This window comes from Rhinopithecus roxellana, chromosome 4 (assembly GCF_007565055.1).
Source record: "Rhinopithecus roxellana isolate Shanxi Qingling chromosome 4, ASM756505v1, whole genome shotgun sequence".
In the NCBI taxonomy this organism is placed as follows: domain Eukaryota; kingdom Metazoa; phylum Chordata; class Mammalia; order Primates; family Cercopithecidae; genus Rhinopithecus; species Rhinopithecus roxellana.
This window is the reverse complement of record NC_044552.1, coordinates 87,038,505-87,061,778: the sequence shown is the minus strand read 5'-3', so window position 1 is coordinate 87,061,778 and position 23,274 is coordinate 87,038,505.

Genomic DNA, 23,274 nt, shown 5'->3' with positions numbered 1-23,274 from the left:
AAACTGCAAAAAGAAAAAAAAAAACAGGTGAGAGAGGAATTTAATTCCTTTCACATCCCATTTTCTGTTCACCTTTCCAGAGTTAAAGTGCATATGTTTTTTTGTATAGTTATTTTCAGATAGGAAGTTAGGCATTTTAAGAGAATACTGTGGTGAGATGACTGGGATGGACAAAAATTTCCCTTCTAAGGCAACTTCCTACCTCCTAGTTTGGTGCTTCTCTAACTCATCCCCCTTACATCTGCAGACTGATATCTTTGTAAAGTATAATGAAAACTAATAACAAAAATGAAAACAAAAACATACAAATTACAACAACCCCAATTTAATGATTGATTTAATAAACATAAAATTACTTTGTTAAGTTCCTGTAAACTTTGGAAATGCTCATATCAAGTGGTGTACTTAATCTTACATAGCAGCAAAGAGTTTGGGAACTAGCACCAGACAGTGGTGGGTCACGCTTTGAGGAAGACTGTCATCGACCTTATTTCCAGTCAGTATTTTCAATTTCCCAGGATAGAGATCTTCCAGGTTGTGCAACAGAACATGATCAAAGAACAAAATTAATGAAAAATAAAGAAATGGTGCCTTAGTCTGTTTTTTGTTGTTTATAACAGAATACCTGAACCTGGGTAATTTATAAAGAAAATATTTATTTTTTAATAATTCTGGAGGCTGGGAAATCCAAGGGCATGGCTCAACATCTGGTGAAAACTTCCTGGTGGAAACTCGGCAGGTTGGAAGTGGCACAGAGCATCACCTGGTGAGGGGGCTAAGTGTGCTAACATGTTTGCTCAGGTTTTTCTTCCTCTTATAAAAGCCACCAGTTCCACTCCCATGATAACTCATGATAGCCCTCATGGTTCAGTGACCTCTTAAAGGCCCCGCCTTTCAATACTGTCACATTGGGGATTAAGTTTCCAGCACATAAAATTTGGAGCACACATCAAGTCAAAGCAAATGGCATACATTAGGCTCTGAAATGTACACAACTCTCAAAGCACCAAGATTGATTTAGTAACTGAGCCCTGTGATAACATGACTCATGTGGTGTGTGAAGGCTGAACAAAAGCCCCCTGCAAACTCAACAAAACTACAATATGTGCTTTGGAATGTGATTTAAAAAGTGCCTATTTCTGTAAGGAGATGAATAAAATTATAGACCCCAAAATACTTTCTGTATTTTTCAGAAGAAAGTTTCTGACAAACCAATTTGAGGTAGAAGGTAAGGCCATAAGACACCAAACAAGGACAGATTGTTCTGTGTAGTATTCATATAATCATCAGTTAAGTCTGTAAACCTTGAGTATGAATCCAAGCTCTGCCACTTACTAGATCTCTGAGCCTTCAAATATAACTTCTCTAAGAACTGCTTTCTGTATATAGAAAAAGGGGAGATAATATTGGTGTCTACCTTAAAGGGTTGCTGCTAGGAGGACTAAAATACGGTACTCAGTATGTGTTAGTTATTATTGATAATAATAAATTATTTCATATGTCAACAGTATCTCTACAAACTCTAGGTTGTGGGGCAGATGTACTTTTAAACATACTTGCCTTGTGTTACATATGACAGCATTTCCCAAAATCTTACACAGAAAACCCACTGTGTTCCAAACAAAAAGGTCAATTAAATTTGAGATACTCTGAATGTTTTGAGATATATTATAAGACACATTATTATATCAAGGTTTCTGGGAAATCATGTTCAAATAATCCTGTGCGCTTTTACTGAATACAACTATTCGTAAAACTATTTGATCACACATTTTTTAAAAAGAAAAACATAGCAGCTAAAAAGAATTAACATACAATACATGCTTATTGTGTGTCAGGTCCTAATAGAATAGTTTGCTTATTTAATGTTCACTGTGGAATAGGTACCCTTGGTATCCCCATTTTACAAGAGAGACCACGTAACGTGTTTCAAGTTCACACAATTCGGAGGTAATTCAGAACCAAACATTTAATCTCTGGTGACCTCATACTTAACCATTTTACTTGTGGTTGCAGATCATGCATTTATTCTCTTCCTGGGATCTAGCATTATACAGAAGATACTTTAGGAAATCCTGATTTTGAATAATTTTTTGTTCAGGCTGGTGTACTCAGGTGATTTGTACACAACACATTGTTTGCACACCTATTTTTTCCCCCTTACACTATGCTATTCATTTGTCTCTTTTTTCCCCCTCTCAAAATTCTACACTTTATTGTCGACCCTGGTTAAATCTTTTCCATGTAGTCTTCCTTGTAGTTCTAGCCATGGTGGTCTCACTTTCTCTGAATTCTTAGACACTTAGCATCTGTTTCACCAAATTCACACGTCATTATTGGACAGATGTTCTATTGAACTCTGGATATGCCATTAATGTGAATCTTGTCTTCTTAACTACCATGTAGATCTTTGAAAATGGGAACCATTTTATACTGAAAATTCTAAGAATATAATAAATGCATGTTTATTTGAATTTTTTTTACTTAATATCTGGAGCTGTTTCAAGTTTATTTGGTATGTGTCCCAAGTTGCTAGCAGGAAGGAAAAAACATTTCTATCAGTGGTCCTAACAATGACCATGCAAAGTGGAAATAATCACCTTTGTTCTTTCATGTAAGTGAATGATTCATAAGTTCAATTAAAAATCACATTTTTTGTAGTTGTAAATTATAGCAAATGACTAAGCCTATGGTCTTGAAATTGACAATAAATATTATTAAATATATTCATAGGGAATAGAACTTACCTGTTAAGGTCATATTTTATTTACTTCTTAATTTGGTTACTAGAGTGACCTATTTCCCAGGTGAAGTAGGAAAGATCTGGTGACAAAACTATTTCAAAACTGAATCATTGGAAAATCCTTAAAAAGTCATTTTATTCTCTTCTCCTTCCACTGAGATGTATGCCACTTATAAACTGCAGAGAGATTAGATTTTATGCTTGTGTAGAATTGGACATGACCCAAAGATGTGTAACTTTTTAAAATAGAAAACATTCAAAACATTGAGGAGGAAGGAATTCTTCCAAACTCATTCTATGAGGCCAGTATTACCCTGATACCAAAATCAGACAAAGACACATCAAAAAAAGGAAACTGTATGCCAATATCTCTGATGAATACCAATGCAAAATTTTCCACAAATATTAGCAAATCAAATTCAACAATACATTGAAAAGATCATTTATCATGACTAAGTGGGGTTTATCCCTGGGATGCAAAGATAGTTTAATATATGCAAATCAATTAATGTGATACATCATATAAACAGAATGAAGGATAAAAACTATATAACCATTTCAATTAATGCTGAAAAAACATTTGATAAAGTTCAATATCCCTACTAAACTCTAAAAAAGATACAGAAGTAACATAAATCAACATAATAAAAGCCATATATGACAGACCCACAGCTAGTACCATATTAAATGGGGGGAAACTGAAAACCTTTCCTCTAAGAATTGGAACACAACAAGTATGCCCACTTTCACCACTGTTATTCAACATAGTACTGGAAGTCCTAGCTGGAGCAATCAGACAAGAGAAAGAAATAAAGCATCCAAATTGGAAAGGAAGAAGTCAAATTATCCTTGTTTGCAGATTATAGGATCTTATATTTGGAGCTTAACATACAAAAATCAGTAACATTTTTATGTGCCAACAGTGATAATCTGAAAAAGAAATAAATTAATCCCATTTACAGTAGCCACAAATAAAATTAAGTACCTAGGAATTAACCAAATAAGTGAAAGATCTCTATAATGAAAACTATAGCACATTGATGAAAGAAATTGAAAAGGTTGTCAACAAATGGAAAGATTTTCCAGGTTCCTGGATTGGAAGAATCTGTATTGTTAAAATGTTTATACTACCCAAAACAATCTAAATATTCAATGCAATTCTTATCAATACTATGACATTCCTCACAGAAATAGAAAAAAACAATGCTAAAATTTATATGGAACCATGAAAGACCTAGAATAGCCAAAGCTATTCTAAGCAAAAAGAACAAAACTGGAGGAATCACAATACCTGGGGTCAAATTATACTACAGAGATATAGTAATCAAAACACCATGGTACTGGCATAAAAACAGACACATAAACCAATGAGACAGAATAGAGAACCTAGAAACAAATTCATACACCTACAGTGAACTCATTTTCGACAAAGGTGCCAAGAACATACACTGGATAAAGACAGTCTCTTCAATAAATGGTGCTGGCAAAACTGGATATCTATGTGCACAAGAATGAAACTGGACCCCTATCTCTCACCATATGTAAAAGTCAAATCAAAATGGATTAACTTAAATCTAAGTCCTCTCATGATTGTCGTAGCACTGTTCACTATAGCCAAGGTTTGAAAGCAACCTAGGTGTCCATCAACAGATGAATGGATAAAGAATGTATGGTACAGATACACAATGGAGTACTATACAGCCATAAAAAAGAATGAGATCCTGTCATTTGCAAAAACATGGATAGAACTAGAGATCATTATGTTTAGTGAAATAAGCCAGGCACAGAAAAAGAAACATCACATATTCTCACCTATTTGTGGGATCTAAAAATTAAAACAATTGAACTCATGGACCTATAGAATGTAGATAGAGGGTTACCAGAGGCTGGGAAGGGTAGTGTGGAAGTGAGAGTCAGGGAAGCAGGTATGGTTAATGGGTACCAAAAATAATAGAATAAAGAAGACCTAGTATTTGATAGCACGACAGGGTGACTAGAGTCAATAATAATTTAATTTTACATTTTAAAGTAACTGAAAAAGTATAACTGAATAGTTTGTAGCACTAGGATAAATGCTTGCAGGGATTGATGCCCCATTCTCCATGATGTGATTATTATGCAGTGTGTGACTGTATTAAAACACCTCATGTAACCCATGCATATCTACACTTACTATGTACCCACAAAAATTAAAAAGTAAAAAAATTTAAAAATAAAAAGTAAAAATACTCAAGTCTTTCTGTATGTCTTAATTCAATTTAAAGATAGTGGTTTACTGTTGTTTGGACATTTTCTGGGAAGTGTTAGTATATGGCGGTGGAATTTGTTAAAAACATAATCCAAAACAAGCTATGAAATAAAAATGACTGCAAAATCAAAATTTTAAAGCAATGAAAACAATTCTAAAATACAGAATATAGAAAAGTTTAGTAAAAGTCATTCTACAAATTAGTGGAACTAGGACAAACTGGGAAATCCAACTAGTGAATTGTTCTGATCTTGAAAATGGGGTTTACCATGTACTGTGGAATGAATGTTTGTGTCCCCCAGATTCATATTGAAATTCTAACCCTTGAGGTGATGATATTAGGGTATGAGGGCTTGGGGGTGGATAGTTCGATCATGAGGGTGGGGCCTGATGAATGAAATTTGCTCTTGTAAGAAGAAACACAACAGCTTGCTCTCTACAATGTCAGGATACTTCAAGAAGGTGCCATCTGCAAACCAGGAAGGTGCACTCACCAGACATCAGATTTGCTAGCATCTTGATCTTGGACTTCCCAACCCTCAGAACTATATGAAATAAATGTTTGTTATTTAAGCTATCCAGTTTATGATTATTTGTTATAGCAGCCTGAACTAAGACATCATAAAAATTCACTCATGGAGTCAATTTGCCATGATCTGATTCATATCGAAGCTTCAATATACTTCCAAGGCAAAAACCCCTCATTGGTTTTGAGAAGCATATGCTTGTGTGTGGAGCAGAAGGCCATGCATGTCTCTTGTCTCATACTCCAGCAAAGTGTTCTCTGTACTTCCCAGTTATCATATCACCTGCTCAGCTTCAACTTCCATTTGGTAGAACTGGCTGCAGTATTTAACTTAGGTGCAGTCCAAACAAACTTTTTCCCATTGCTCTGAGTTTAACTGTGATGTGTGCAGGGTTTGCATGTATATCCCCAGGGCCAGATGCTATAGAAGTCAAGGTAGACTGAGGTTAGTGCCTACTGAGCCACACAGTTAGTCAGCAGAGAGTTGTAAAATACATAAAGGTGGCAATATGGTGAGTGCTGGGACAGCCCACTCAGGTGCTATAAGAGATGTAGGGGAAAAGTCAGAAAATACAGCAAAAAGAGTTAGCATTTGAGGTGGAGAAGAAGAGGTAGAGATGGGCAGGACATCCTGGGGAGTGGAAACAGCCCTTGCTAAGGCACCAGAACATGAAGTGTGAGCTTGAGGAAAGAGCAAGGTAAAAATGAGAGGGCAGATGTCTGGCAGTGTTCATCAGAATATAGAGTTGCAAATGTAGGTCAGGCCCTAATTTGTTTTATCATTTGTCTTCCTTTGTGTTTTCATTAGTATTTGCTCTGTGTCTTCCATCAATTAATGCAGTGCCTAGAAGAGAGATAGATTTCTACTTCCTTTATTTTTTCATATCAGTCATCAGACAAATATTTGCTAGATGCTATCTGCACAGAATCATGTTAAACTTGAAATAATTTGATAAGTTCTACACAGTGTGTAAGTAAACCTCTGTGCAAGTCTTTGTTCACAATAATGAATTTCAAGATATGAAGATCCCATTACTATTTAAACAATTTATTCTTTTTTAAAAAAATAAGTGTTATTGTGTATGTTTAAGGTATACAACACAATGTTCTGGGACAGATAGTAGTAAGACTACTGAAGTGAAGCAAATTAACATATCCATGGCCTCACATAGCTTCCCATTTTTTGCATGTGCTACAAGAGCCACAAAATCTACTGATTTGGTATGAATCCCAAATACAGTAAGATTTTTTTTTTTTTTTTTTTTTTGAGACGGAGTCTTGCTCTGTCGCCGGGGCTGGAGTGCAGTGGCCGGATCTCAGCTCACTGCAAGCTCCGCCTACCGGATTTACGCCATTCTCCTGCCTCAGCCTCCGGAGTAGCTGGGACTACAGGCGCCCGCCACCTCGCCCGGCTAGTTTTTTGTATTTTTAGTAGAGACGGGGTTTCACAGTGTTAGCCAGGATGGTCTCGATCTCCTGACCTCGTGATCCGCCCGTCTCGGCCTCCCAAAGTGCTGGGATTACAGGCTTGAGCCACCGCGCCCGGCTACAGTAAGATTTTATTATAGTTTTCATGTTGCACATTGGTTCACTAGACTTCTTCATCCTATGTCATCTACTTTGTATCCTCTGATCTACATCTTCACACTTCCTCCACCAACCTTGTTTGTTTTGTTCTCTATATCTGTAAATATTTTTAAATAAAAGTAATTAAAAATATTTTGCTCATAGCATAATAACATGTAAGTGTTTATTTTTGTAATTCTAAATTTTGAAGCCTCTTGATTTTTCAGGGCACAGAATATTTATAATTTTAGAATATATTTTGTTACCCAACTCCATCATTACAATACCTGTTATAAAATTTATCACAGTATAGACTCAAGAAATAAATGCTTTTCTTTGGCAATTTAATTATGATGACATAAAGAGACATAGCATAATATATGTATTCATATAGAAATATATTTTGCAGGAAAATGTAGTAGGTAAATCACATTTTGATAAATCGCATAATAGGAACAAGATATTTAACAGGTCCCTAGTTTGACTGCTTTTGTAATGGGAGTACTTCTCTTCACTTGGCTTTTTTGGGTAAATTCAGATATTTTATGTATCGATTACACTTGATGGATGGTGCATATCATCTTTAAAAAGAATTCAAAAGATTTCTCCTGACCAAATGTACATTATTCTATAACTTTTAGAAAATAATAAAAGTATTTTTAAACTAAGGCTGTCAATGAAATGTAAATTAATTTCACATTATTTAAATGCATGTAGTGGAAATTATTGCTCAGGTGCAGTTTTATTGATTTTTTAAAAAAGAATTGCAATTCAAAAAAGACCTAAATATGCCAACTCTAATAGAAGGATTTAAGTAAGTGGGTTTATAGAAGTATAGTGAATGGTATTTTAGCTGGAGGATTGGACATATTAAAAATTTCAAGAATTAAAGGACAAGAGAATCTGATTTATCCAGATACAAATTCTCAGCATGTCAGAGTTAGTGGTTCTTATTTAATTCAGAATTCCTATTTTTAATATAAGTGAGGTTTCCAGCAGTTCTAGTGGGGAGCGTGTAATTGCCAATGTAAACCAATGCCCACTGTTCAGCCAGGAGCCAGGCAGGATGAAAGAATTGAGAAAAAGTGTGAACTTCTGCAACTTAGACTAATAGCCAGCTAAATCTGAGGCTTAATTAACCCATATATTTATACCGTATTTTCACAAAATGGTAGCTGGAAATTTGAAGGTAAAAATGGAACTACTTCTTGCAAATCCATCTGGAGACTGTTAAATATAACTTACTGATTTTTTAACATGAACATTTTTTCTTGTTCTCCTGCCTCCTTGGAAATATAAACTTTTATGCATGGTTGCTGGTACTCATTGCCATCAACTTCTGTCCTTCTGCAATTGATGTCCTATTATAGTGTTTTTTAAAAGCTCACAAAAGATAAAAAAAAGAAATCAGCTAACACAATATATTTGCTAGCAAAGAAAAAAGTTATTTATGTGCTAAATGGGAAGTAGAAAATATTTTATGATTATTTAGAGATAGAACCTACTCTGTCATCCAGACTGAAATGCAATGACATTATTATAGCTCAGTGCAGCCTTGAGCTCCTGGGCTCAAATGATCCTCCCATCACAGCCTCCCAAGTAGCTAAGACTACACCTGGCTGATTTTTTTTTTTTGCCAGATCACACATTTTTTATTAAAATCAACTTTGTATTAATACATTACAAGGTAATTTTGTGGTAATACATTATTTTATTTTATTATACTTTAAATTCTGGGGTACATGTGCAGAATGTGCAGCTTTGTTACACAGGTATACATGTGCCATGGTGGTTTGCTGCACCCATCAACCCATCATCTACATTAGGTATTTCTCCTAGTGCTGTCCCTCCCCTAACCCCCAACCTTCTGACAAGCCCCGGTGTTTGAGGTTCCCCTCCCTGTGTTCATGTGTTCTCATTGTTTAACTCCCACTTATGAATGAGAACATGCAGTGTTTGGTTTTCTGTTGTTGTGTTAGTTTGCTGAGAATGATGGTTTCCAGCTGCTTCCATGCCCCTGCAAAGGACATGAGCTCATCCTTTTTTTTATGGCTGCATATTATTTCATGGTGTATATGTTCCGCATTTTCTTTAGCCAGTCTATCACTGATGGGCATTTAAGTTGGTTCCAAGTCTTTGCTATTGTGAACAGTGCCACAATAAACGTATGTGTGCCTGTGTCTTTATAGTAGAAAGATTTATAATCCTTTGGGTATATACCCAGTAATGGAATTGCTGGGTCAAATAGTATTTCTGGTTCTAGATCCTTGAGGAATCGCCACACTGTCTTCCACAATGGTTGAACTAATTTACATTCCCACCAACAGTGTAAAAGTATTCCTATTTCTCCACATCCTCTAGAGCATCTGTTGTTTCCTGACTTTAATGATCGCCATTCTAACTGGGTTGAGATGGTATCTCATTGTGGTTTTGATTTGTATTTCTCTAGTGACCAGTGATGATGAGCTTTTTTTCATATGTTTGTTGGCTGCATAAATGTTTTCTTTCGAGAAGTGCCTGTTCATATCCCTCACCTACTTTTTGACTGGGTTGTTTTTTTTCTTGTAAATTTGTTTAAGTTCTTTGTAGATTCTGGATATTAGCCTTTTGTTAGATGGATAGATTGCAAAATTTTTCTCCCATTCTGTAGGTTCCCTGTTCACTCTACTGATAGTTTCTTTTGCTGTGCAGAAGCTCTTTAGTTTAATTAGCTCCCATTTGTCGATTTTAGCTTTTGTTGCCATTGCTTTTGGTGTTTTAGTCATGAAGTCTTTGCCCAAACCTATGTCCTGAATGGTATCACCTAGGTTTTCTTCTAGGGTTTTTATACACCTGGCCAATTTTTAAATTTTTGTAGAGACTATGTCGCCCAGGCTGGCCTTGAACTCCTTACCTCAAGCAATTCTCCCATATTGGCCTCTGAAAGCACTGAGGGATTTTAAAAGTTTTTTTTTTCTTGTTTTTCTGTTCTGAGTCTAAAGGAAAAATGTTTCATGAGTACATTGATAATCATATTCAAAATGCAGTTTTATTTTTGTCTGTTTCCTTTTTCTTTTTATGTACATATTATTATCAAATTTATTTCCTGTGTCTTTCTGGGCTCTTTGGTGAATATTTGCTTAAGAGATCTAATTGATTTCTGCCTGTCACTGAGTGTTTCGGGAGAGCTGGGAGTCTTCCTTGTGGAAAAGTTTTTAATCACATATTTAATTTCTGTGATAGATACATGATTATTCAGATTTTATACTTCCTGTATAAATTTTGATAGCTATTTCCCTATTTCTCAATTTCATCTAAATGGTCAAATTTATTGGCATGAAGTCATTTGTAGTATCCCTTATTATCTTCTTAATGTTTGTAAGATATGTAGTGATGGTTGCCCTTCTTATTCATGATATTGACAATTGTGTCTTCTCTTCTTTTTTTCTGAACAGCCTTGTTAGTGGTTTATTGATTTTAGGAGTCTGTAGAAAAACCAATCTTTGTTTTTGTTGATTTTTTCTCTGTTGTATTTTGTTTACCATTTTATTAATTTCTGCTCTTTTTATTTTCTCCCTTTTACTTTCTTTGGGTTTATTTTTTTCCTTTAACTTTTTGAAATAAGTAGTAGATACCTGTTTTTTGTTTGTTTGTTGGTTTGTTTCTTTTTTCTTTTTGCCTTTTCCCCTTTTCAAATATATTAATTTCCTACTAATTAAGGCTTTAGGTACAGATCACAAGTTTTACTATGATGCATTTCCAGTACCATTTAGTTCTAAGTGTTTTGTAATTTCCACTGTGATTTCTTCATTGACCAATGTTTTATTTAGTGCTTAATGAATCAAAGTTTATTTATAATTTCATACTTCTCCTTTTTAGTTATGTGTATTTAGTAATATATTCTTTTAGTTTTTAACCCTGATTTAAAACATATTTTCAATTGATTTCTAGAATCTAATACCAGTGAGCACTTTTACCAGATTTATAATGTTAAATCTTAGAAATTCATGTACCACTCACTGCCTTTTAAGTTATTGCTGCTCTTTTGTTGTTATTTAAATTCTACATACAGTTTAAATCCCATATGACATTATTATTATGATTGTTTTCTACTGACATACTAATTTATTTCTTCCTTAATAACCATACGTCTGGTGCAAATTATTTTCCTTTTGCCTGAGGAGCCCTTTTTTGCTTTGTTTTGTTTTGTTATCATATTTGAAGGGCATATTTTCAAATGTGTAGAATTTAAAACTGATAACTATTTTCTTTCAGCCCTTGGAAGTTATGATTCCATTATTTTATGGCTTTCATTATTTTGTTTAGGAGTCAATTTTAAGTCTTGCTGTGTTTTGGAGGCAATCGTTTTTTATTTGTTTTGCAAAAAATGTATGCTACTTCTAAGATTTCTTTTTTGGCAGTTTTGCTATGAGGCGCCTGAATATTGTTTCCTTTGTGTTCTGTTTTGAGTTTTTGAAGCATTTCATGCATACTGTTACTTAGTGACTTTCACCAGGTTTTGGAAAATTAGCTATCGTTTCTTCAAATATTACTTCTGCCCTATTTTCTTTTTCTTTTTCTTCTCCTAAAATTCCATTTACACATATGTTAGGCCTTTCACCATGTCCAAATATATCTGTATTTTCTCTTCTCTTTTCCTCTCCATATGCCAATTTGCATAATTTCTATGGAATTGTTCTGTTTCCTGTTTTCTCACAGCTTAATCCAGTCTGCGTTTAAACCCATCAGTTAATTTTGTTATTAATTTGTGATTGAAGTGGAGGATTTCCAAAGGATTTTTTTTTTTTTTTTTTTTTTGAGACGGAGTCTAGCTCTGTTGCCCAGGCTGGAGTACAGTGGCGTGATCTCGGCTCGCTGCAAGCTCCGCCGCCCAGTTTCATGCCATTCTCCTGTCTCAGCCTCCCGAGTAGCTGGGACTACAGGCGCCCGCCACCGTGCCCGGCTAATATTTTGTATTTTTAGTAGAGACGGGGTTTCACTGTGATCTCGATTTCCTGACCTCGTGATCCGCCCGCCTCAGCCTCCCAAAGTGCTGGGATTACAGGTGTGAGCCACCGCGCCCGGCCTGGATTTTTTTAATAGTTCCAATTTTATGGCAAAATTCTCTGTCTTGTCATTTATTTTCCAATGAATTAATCAGAGTAATTTTCAAATCTGTGTCTGATAATCTAATATATAATTCATTTTTGGCCCTACTTCTATTGTTCATTTTCTTACTTGGCCCCAATTTTAGGTATTTCTGGTAATTATTTATTGAACACCTAATTTTGTGTGTTTGTGTATGAAAAAATTAAGAAGTTCTGGAGGCCATTATCTCATTCCTGAGAGGATTAATTTCAGCTCTATAGAGCTGGCTCTATAGAACCAGATAGAATAATGAAAGGTCATCTTTGCACAAAGGTGGAGCTAATTCAAGTCTGGGTTTAAGCTCTTATATAGCCTCATGCATTTACAGTTAGGATGTAGTCTTAAAATGTAGTCCTTCACAGATTTTAACAAAAATTCTGGAGATCACTGAGAAATTGACAGGATCTTACACATCACTTAGGAATTGACAAATGCTGCAGAAGAGGCACAAAATATCAGGCACTGTTATTCCTATCTTGCTGGAACTTTTATTTCAAATTCTCCTGCTTTGGCAGCCTCGAGCTCCAATTTTTGTGTCCTCAGCATTATATACTGTGGGAAGCTCTATTTCCCATTTCAGTATTTTGGTCATTTTACTTAGCAGAAAATATGGGAAAAACAGTTTAGAATTTTAGTCACTTCAGTGTGTTGCCCATTTCTGTAGGATCTTGACCCCTCATGTCCTAATGCCCTTGGTATCTCTGTGATGCCTCCAAACATATATATTTTATACTTTGGCATTTTCTCAGTTATTTTAATGTGAATTGCTTAGTCTGCCACGAGCTATTGTATCATAGACAGAGGTCCTCTCTAAAACTGATTTTCAGTTAAATCTTCTCTTGACAGTCCCTCTTGCTCCCCACAGGCTGTGGGAGTCCTTCCTTCATGGTGCTTCTCCTACCCTTACTTCTCCTCTCGTAATTTGTTAATGACCATCAAAAGGATAGGGGGAAGGAGGCAGAGGACATATGTTAGTCCTTCCTTGACTGTCAGTATAATGAGATGCTTTTATTCTGAGTCTAGTAGGAGTTTAAAATGGACTCTTTTTCTTGGGGGACCTTTGGCAAGTTCTTCTGAGGGTCCATTAAAAATGTTTTATCTGCTCTTCTTGGGTCTTAGCCAGTGCATTTTGCTTCAGTGGGCCACTCTATTCTCATCTTTTGGTTTTCTGGTGGTCTCTGGGATGGTCTCCTTCTATTTGGATTCCATTACCTTTCCAGGCATTCGTCTTTGGCAGAACTCAAAATGGCTCCATATTGGTTCTTTCTCTTTCATATCCCATATTTTGTTCATGAGATACTCAGAATCGTTGCATCTGCTGTCAGTGAAAATTTAACTGCTTTTAAATACATTCCACTCTTTTTGACTTACTTCCTTGGCTGGTAATGGTCATTTGCTTTCAGATTCTGTACGTGTTTTTATGTATCATACAGCAATCCATTGCAACTCCCCCAGATCCCAGGAAACACATACCAAGCCCTTTGATTGGTCTCTTTGAAGTCTCTCTACCAGTGGGGAAAAGCACATCTCACATTTCTCACTGACTTACGGTACACTAGCAGCCCTTTTAAAAGAAATCTCTATCTCAAAAGATAAAAAAAATAAAAATAAAAAAACTCTCTTAAACTCCATCTCTTTACCTTTTTACCCTTACATTCGTTTTCTAGAGCTGCCATAATGGATTACCACAAAGTGGGTGACTTAAAACAATGGACATTTATTGTCTCACAGTTATGGTGGCTAAAAGCCCAAAATCAAGGTGTTGGCAAGGCCCCGCTCCCTCAGAAACCTGTAGAGGAGTAGCTGTTTCCCAGCTCCTGGTTGTTTGCTGGCAATCTTTGTCATTTCTTGGTCAGTGGAGGTATCCTTCCAGTCCTCTGCCATCACACGGCATTCTCCCTGTATGCCTTTGTCTTCAGATGGACATCTTATAAAAACACCAATCAGATTGAATTAGTGGCTCCTCCTGCTTCTGTATAACCTCACCTTAACTATATTTGCAATGGCCCTATGCCCAAACAAGGTCATATTCTCAAGTACTGGGGGTTAGAACTTTTACACACACACACACACACACACACACACACACACACACACACACACTTTTTTTTTTGTCAGGGGAGACACAATTCTACTTTTAATTTCTCCAGATTAACTTATTTCATAACTCATTTTGGTATCTGTTATTTATTGCCCATGGCTCAGTTGAAACTTCCAATTGAGCACTTTGTTAGAGTTGAATATGAATTGTGTTATGTCTTTCATTGTAGAAATACTCCTGGTGAACAGTATTGGTTAATATGGGTTTAGGCAAGATGTGAACCATCAAAGAATTATAAAAAGTTTCAAGTGATACCTAGGCGAGTTTTTTTAAAGGTAACTCTATACTTAAACATTTTTAGTAAGAGATAATTTGAGTTATCTGATGTTGTGTGAACTAGTAATTGTGTGGAGAAGATGGCCTCAAGCTGAGACAATTCTAGAAATTTTAGTTGGTTAAAACTGGAAAACCAAACCAAACAAAAGCAAAACAAAATCCCAAGTCCCTAAATGTAATATTTTCATAGTTAGTGAAGGTTGCCTACACCTCAAATAAATCTTGCTTTTGATGCATTAGTGCTCAATATAATTATATCACTTCTTCAGTGGAGCATTCCTTGTATGCTTCAAATATGATAATTATCACACAGTAAAAGTTTGAACATAATTTTTACAGTCTTTATTATTTCAAGATAAAGTGATAAAAGACCAGAACATATATTGGGCAAAAACTCTGAAAAGCACTTAAAAAAAATTCTGAATTTGCAAACTGGAATTTTGTGGCCAGTGAGAAAGGCAAGACCCTTCAGTTTTCATTTGATAAAAGTTGGAAAGAAAATTAAGACATTATTAACCAATATGGTTCCTACAGTTTGAAGGGAGAATGACTTGTCATGCTGCCATTTGCAGAAGAGTTCAGAAACAATGAAGGCATCAGATAAAGATAATTTAAACATTTAAATGGTGCTAGGAAACTTATAATGAAAAAAGTATGTAACTATTAAATTATTTTTTCATCCTATTCCACTTTCAAGAAACAGCTATTAATTCTTTCATTCGCTTCTTCAAGAAATTACCTCCATAATTATAAATAAAATAACATGTAGTCATGCATTGCTTAACAATGGGGATATATCCTGAGAAATGCATTGTTAGGTGATTTCTTCTTTGTGGAAACATTATAGAGTGTATTTACACAAACCTAGATGGTATAGCCTACTACACACCTAAGCTATGTGGCATAAGGCTATTGCTCCCAGGCTACAAACCTGTGCAGAGTGTTACTGTACTGATTACTGTAGGCAGTTGTAATACAATGGTAAGTATTTGTGTGTTTAAACATATTTAAACATAAAAAAGGTACAGTAAAAGTATGGCATTATCTTATGGGACTAGTGGTGTATATGTGGTCCATTGTTGACTGAAACATGGTTTCACAGTGCGTGACTGTGTATGTATAGTGTTTTTTACTGATTCAGCACTTTTAGACATTGACTATTGACTTCTTACATGGCATATAAGGAGTTTTTACTCTGTTGCACCTCACTTTTTCCAGAATAGTTATATCACAAATTTTAATTATTTTCATTATTATTATAATGGTAAATATTGTTCACTAATCAGCCAAGTAATACACATTTATGTTCTCTTTCTTTCACTGTTGTTTGTATTTCCTGGAATTAATTGTCTCAGTTCTTTCATTTGCTTAGTTTTCCTTGAATCTATGACTAAGTCTCATCACATCATTCAATTATTCTGCAGATTACTTATTTTTAAAATTTCCCGTTTGGTAAAACTGCTCAAGTAATCTTTAATTCCTGTGTTTTTTTCTTTCTTTTTTTTTTTTTCCCCTGAAGACATTCCTTCTGCTGCCCTTTATATCCCTTCTCCAATCTAGATTTGCTATGCATGATAATAGCTGTCATCTTGGGACTCTCCTTTGTAGAAGTTCCAGGAATTCTCTTTGCCTTGCTCCTGTGTTAGGTTCTCATTTCCTTTTCCATTATTCCATGTCTTTTTCATTTTTTCTTTTTTTTTTGTTAGTTTGTTTTGTTTTTCTCTCCCCTCCTCGCCCGCATTGTGGTGAAGAACATTCTCCAATAGATTCCTGAAAAATAGTGCAATAAGTGCACAGGAAATAAATAATTAGAAACCATGAATGTCTGAAATTGTTTCCATTCTATCCACACACTATATTGATAGCTTGATGAGACATACACTTCTAAGTTGAAAATATTTTTCCTAAGAATTTTGAAGGTGTCACTCTATTGTTTTCTAATTAACATTGCTGTTAAGGGCTCCAGTGACACTCTTATTCTCAATTCCTTGTTTGTGACCTACTTTTGTTTTCTGACAACTTTTAAACTCATCTCTTTTCCTGTAAAAATTTATGGTGAGAGATTTTAGAATGGATATTTAAAAATCTTCATTGTCCTGAGTATTTGCAGTTGGGAACCTTGTGCTTTATAGTTTTGCAAAATTCTCTTTTATTATTTTTTCCATCAGTTCCGACATCCTAATAGATTCTGACATCCTAAGTCCTTCAATGTTATTTCTTCTTTCTCTTTGTCTATCCTTTTGTTTTATTTTTTAAAATATTTTTATCTTTCATTTTATGTTTACATTTTTATTTTTGCTGTCATATTTGTAATTTCTAAAAGCTCTTTTTACATTTCCTAATCTCCCTTAAAGATAACACATTGTTCTTTATTTCATAAATAGAATACACTTTCTCATCCCTGAGGGTGGATGATACAGTTTTATTTTTTAAATCCATTTTACCATGACATATGTTGGATTTGGATATGATCTTTTCTGGCGGGATATGAAGTCTTTCTGCTCGGAAAGTACTCCAGTCTTTTAAATCTCCCATTGAAGCTATAAACTTTTCAATAGACACTTCATGCATAGTTGGCAGCTCTGATTTTAAAAAGTGGAATGGATAGCAAAAATAGGAATTTGGAGTAACAGAAGTCCTGGGTAATCCTAAAATAATGCACATAGAGAACATATTTAAGACAATGGGTATAAATCATATTTCTGAGAAGTGGGAAACACGCCTTTCTTTCACAGATCTACTAGTGAATTATCATCTAAGCTATCTTAATATAAACCATAATGATGTAAATCCAAATCTCTACTAAATAAATGAAGTGTTTCTGTGAAGTTAAACCAATTAATACTGCCTGTTTCTAAAGCAACTTCTTATGAGCCTTTCTTTTAAAAGCACTTCCATTGTGACCAAGCAGCTTCAAAACCTGCCTTCTTTCTCACCTCTTCTACTTTTGCAACAGTACTTATCCCTATTTTCTCTTTGCAAATCTTACAAGCAGGACTTTGGTTCAACTTTTATTGAATGAATTAACCTCTGAAATAATCTTCACACTGTTAGTCTTCTCCAACACATCTTGAAACACTTTTGCCAAATTTACCAAATTTAGCTTCATCAAGTTTAATTCTGACCATATTCTCTTTTGCAAAAAAAAAAAAAGCCCTTTTATAGGTTACTCATTGTCTCCACAATTAAGTATGAATTCCTAAACTGGGCATTGAAGGATATCTACATATCCTTTCTGTTTGTCCTCTGCTATTTTCCTCATATATTCCGTACTCTATTAGATACAATACTAATGCTCTTCTCTTGCAAATTCATATGGCTACAGGACTAGGCAGGGAGGGTTTTTAGTGATGTAGGTCTATACACTTTGTTTAAACAAGTCTGTTGAGGTATAATTGACATACAGTAAGCTGTATATATTCAAAGTGTACAATTTGAAAAGCTTTGACATATATGCATATTTGTGAAACCATCACTACAATCAAGATAATGAACATATCTATCACTCCCAAAAGTTTTCTTGCATGCAGAAAGGAGGGCCTGGGATTGGCCCACAGAAACAGAAGATACTCGGGGTTTGGATCCCCCCACTGTGTGGCAGGTTTATCAGCCTCTGATTCTGCCTACACAATTTAGGCCATAAGATGGAGCCCTAGCCAGAAAATTTCAAATAGTTGCAGCCAAGTGTTTGGCTCTCTTCTGAAATTGGAAAAAGGATGATTTTTTTTTCTTTCACTTACTGACTTTCCTGCAAGAGTGTGATCTTGTTTTCTGCAGCCAAAACAAACAAGCTTGAAGATGATGATAGGTATCATACCCAACCACAAAAGCAAGGGGATTATCTGAGGCATAGCAAATGGCTTTGGCATGTTTCCTGGTTTCTGCCTGTGCAACACACCTGATTAACTACAAAAATAGTCCTATAAGCAATGGAATTCTCTTTCTCCTCCTTTCCTCCCTGCTTTTCTTCCCTTTAGTATGAATTTGGGTGTGGACAAAGTAATTCCAAATGGAGGGTCCAATAATGGGTCTCTATGATGGAAGATTACAGGGGCCTGCAGTTACATGCAAAACCCTGGGGTGTGAGGAACCACCCTGTCTATGGCAGACAAAACACAAATCCTGAAGACAGTGAGCAATAACTTATTTTGGCGTGAATATTAGCCACATCCATGTGCAATCAATGTTAGTCATTCTCAATGACACCCGGTTTCCTTCTAAAGACAATACACATAAACATATAACCATATTTCACATTTTTTGTTGTTTTGAGACAGAGTTTCTGCTCTTTTGTTTAAGATGAAGTACAGTAGTGTGGACATAGTTCATTATAGCCTCAAACTCCTGGGCTCAAGCAATCCTCCCATCTCAGCCTCCTGAGTAGCTGGGATTACAGGTGCACACGATCAGGCCCAGGTAATTTTTTTTTTTTTTTTTTTGTAGAGACAGGGTCTTCCTATGTTGTCCAGGCTGGTCTCAAACTCCTGGCCTCAAGTAATCTTCCTTCCTTGACCTCCCAGAGTGCTGGAATTATAGGCATGAGCCACTGGGCCTGGTCCCTATTTCACAATTTTAATAAGAAAGATAATTATTTCTTGTCTCTGGCAATACAGTGCAATCAAGATTTTTACATTAAATATTTGAGAAAAATTACTCTTTAGGTATTTCTGAAATGTGAATACCTTGAGCAAGGCCGAATGCTATTCCTGAAGATGTTACTGAGCCCTTTACTCTCAAACAGGCATTTGAAGTAGTGGTCAAGATCTAATAGTCTCAGACCATTTAAGGGTCACTTGCAGGAGATCTACCAAGGGGATAACATAAAACCACTACTTAAGGGCTTGCAAGAACCACTGGAAACCTATTTGTAAATTCGTGGAGTGAATAATATATCATTGCAAATGACCACCATGCTGGTGCTTTCAAAGTAAACTTTCTGTTGATGTATAACAAATAAAATGCACAGCTTTAAAATGTATGGCTGGATGAGTTTCCACAAAGGGCATATACCTACATAATCACTCCTTGTATCAAGAAGCTGATCATTGGAATCCCATCTTGCCCCCTCCTGATAAGGTAACGACTATTCTGGTCTCTAACATCATTGATTCGTTTCACATGTTTTGGAGATGTATACAAATGGAGACATAGAGTATGTACTTTTTTATATTTGAAGGATTTATCCATATTGTTGTGGGTAAGAGTTGCTTATTTTTGTCATTGCTGAACAGTATTCCATTGTATGACTATTTACAATGTATTTATTTGTTCTTCTGTTGATAGACATTTGATTTTTTCAGTATTTGTCTGTTTTTGTTTGTGTTATTCTTTAAACTTTTATAGGTGATTTTTGGTGCATATTAGAATGCATTTTGAGGGTTACTATACTGAAGAATGGAATTACTGGTTCATAGAATTACCTTTTTGGTAAGCACATCTTTACCAAAGGGTAAGAAAATCTTTCCATTGTTTTTCATTCCTTACTACATTTATGTGTTCCACATCATAGAATTTTCCTTTTGCTTGAGAATTTCATTTATCATGATTTTTTTCTTTAGACCGTTCAGTTTCTGTTTGTCTGGAAATATCTTTATTTCACATTCTTTTAAAAAGCTATCTTTGCAGGGTATAGAGTTCCAGACAGTTTTTTTCTTTTGCATTTTAAGGCTATTATTGCATTTTATTATGGTTTTCATCCTTTCTGCTCAGAAGTGCAATGTCATTCTTAATGTCACTCCTTAAATATAAAGTGTCTTTTTAATATGATTTATTAAATATATTTTTCTGTCTTTGGCTTTTAGCTATTTATACTGAAAAACCATTGCCTAGGTATAGTTTATTTTACATTTATCTTGCTTTGGGTTTCTTGCACTTCTTGAATCTATGACTTATGTCTGTCATTAGCTTTGGAAAATTCTCAATTTTCATCACTTAATGAATTACTTGGGATTTTATTTATATAGCTTTGTTTTCTGTGAATAAAAATAGTTTTATTGTATTCCAATTTGGAAATCTGGAAATAAAATCCACCTTTTATTTTTCTATCTTGTCAAATTGTCCTGGTTATAATCTCTACTATAACATGGAATAGGAGTGGTGAGAACAAATATCCCTGTTTTAGTTTTTATTTTAGAGGGAAAGCACTCAGTCTTTTACTGTTAAGATTGTGTTAGCTGTAGGTTTTTGCAGATGCCCTTTATCAGATTGAAGAAGTGTCCTTCTATTCTTAGTTTGTTGAATTTTTTTAAATAAGAAAACTGTGTTGGATTTTGTTTAATTCCTTTTATGTGCCTGATCACATAGTTTTTGTATCTTATTTTATTTATATGGTGAATTATATTAATTTAATTTTGAATATTAAATCAACTTTGCACTCCTGGAATAAATCTTACTTGATCATGGTGTATAAATAATCTTATAGTTAGCTAGATTCAGTTTGCCAGATTTTTTCCATACATATTCATAAGGGTGAATGGTCTGCAGCTTTTTTTTCCTTGTTATATTTTTGTCTTTTTGGCATCAGGGTGATATACTGGTCTCATATAATCAGTTTGAAATTGTTCCTTCCCTTTCTATTTTATGGAAGTGTTTGTGAAAAATTGTTATTGATTCTTTTTAAAATGTTTGATTGAATTTACCAAGGAAGCTATTTAGGATCTGAGATTTTCTTTCTGAGAAGTTTTAAAATTAATAATTAAATTTCTCTACTTGTTACAGATCTACTCAGATTTTCTACTTCTTCTGTTAGTTTTGGAAATTTATGTCTTTCTAGGAATTCATCCATTTCATCTATCTAATTTGTCAGCATATGGTTCTTTATAACATTCCCATATAACCCTTTTTTTCCCTGAAGTTCTATAGTAATATCGTCTTTCATTCCTGATTTTTGTAATTTGAATCTTCTCTCTCTTTATCTTCGTTAATCTAGATAAGAATAATTACTCTTTACTTGATTTTAGCCAAAAGGCCAAGAAGTATTGATAGATTATTACTCGTTAAATATTATTTATGCTCAATTTTATCTCTTGTTTCCCTCAAGGACTAAATGACACATACGTAGACATATTCACTATAACCTATACATTTCACATTCTATTCTGCATGTTCTACATATACTTTATGTTTTAGTTTAGAAATTTTTTACTGATCTGTCTTCTAGCTCTCTAATTCTTGCACCAGTGACAGCCATTCTATAAATTAAACTCCTTTACTATATTGCTAATCTAGTTATTTTTATGTTTGATAATTTCTATTTTATATTTTTCTTATAGTGCAGTTTTCTGATTAAAGTTTCAATTTGTCATCCATTTTTTTGAAGATATTAATCACACTTATTTTAAAGTCCACCTATGAGAACTCTAAAATCTGGATCACCTCTCAGTCTGTTTTTAGTCTATTTATTTCTGGATTTTGTTTCTTGGGAGACTTGGTGTATTATTCCATTCTCGCAGTGCTATAAAGAAATACTGGAGACTGGGAAATTTATAAAGAAAAAAGGTTTAGGCTCACAATTCTGCAGATGCTAGCATCTGCTTGGCTTCTGGGGAGATCTCAGGAACCTTACAAACATGGCAAAAGGCAAAGGGGTAGTGAGCACTTCACGTGGCTGGAGCAGGAAAAAGAGACAGAGAAGAAAGGTTCTACACACTCTTTTTTTTATTTTTTATTTTTTTTTATTTTTTATTTTTTTTATTTTTATTTGTTTTATTATACTTTAAGTTCTAGGGTACATGTGCATAACGTGCAGGTTTGTTACATATGTATACTTATGCCATGTTGGTGTGCTGCACCCATCAACTCGTCAGCACCCATCAATTCATCATTTATATCATGTATAACTCCCCAATGCAATCCCTCCCTCCTCCCCCCTCCCCCCTCCCCATGATAGACCCCAGTGTGTGATGTTCCCCTTCCCGAGTCCAAGTGATCTCATTGTTCAGTTCCCACCTATGAGTGAGAACATGCGGTGTTTGGTTTTCTCTTCTTGTGATAGTTTGCTAAGAATGATGGTTTCCAGCTGCATCCATGTCCCTACAAAGGACGCAAACTCATCCTTTTTTATGGCTGCATAGTATTCCATGGTGTATATGTGCCACATTTTCTTAATCCAGTCTGTCACAGATGGACATTTGGGTTGATTCCAAGTCTTTGCTATTGTGAATAGTGCCGCAATAAACATACGTGTACATGTGTCTTTGTAGTAGACTAATTTATAATCCTTTGGGTATATACCCAGTAGTGGGATGGCTGGGTCATATGGTACATCTAGTTCTAGATCCTTGAGGAATTGCCATACTGTTTTCCATAATGGTTGAACTAGTTTACAATCCCACCAACAGTGTAAAAGTGTTCCTATTTCTCCACATCCTCTCCAACACCTGTTGTTTCCTGACTTCTTAATGATTGCCATTCTAACTGGTGTGAGATGGTATCTCATTGTGGTTTTGATTTGCATTTCTCTGATGGCCAGTGATGATGAGCATTTTTTCATGTGTCTGTTGGCTGTATGAATATCTTCTTTTGAGAAATGTCTGTTCATATCCTTTCCCCACTTTTTGATGGGGTTGTTTGTTTTTTTCTCGTATATTTGTTTGAGTTCTTTGTAGATTCTGGATATTAGCCCTTTGTCAGATGAGTAGGTTGCAAAAATTTTCTCCCATTCTGTAGGTTGCCTGTTCACTCTGATG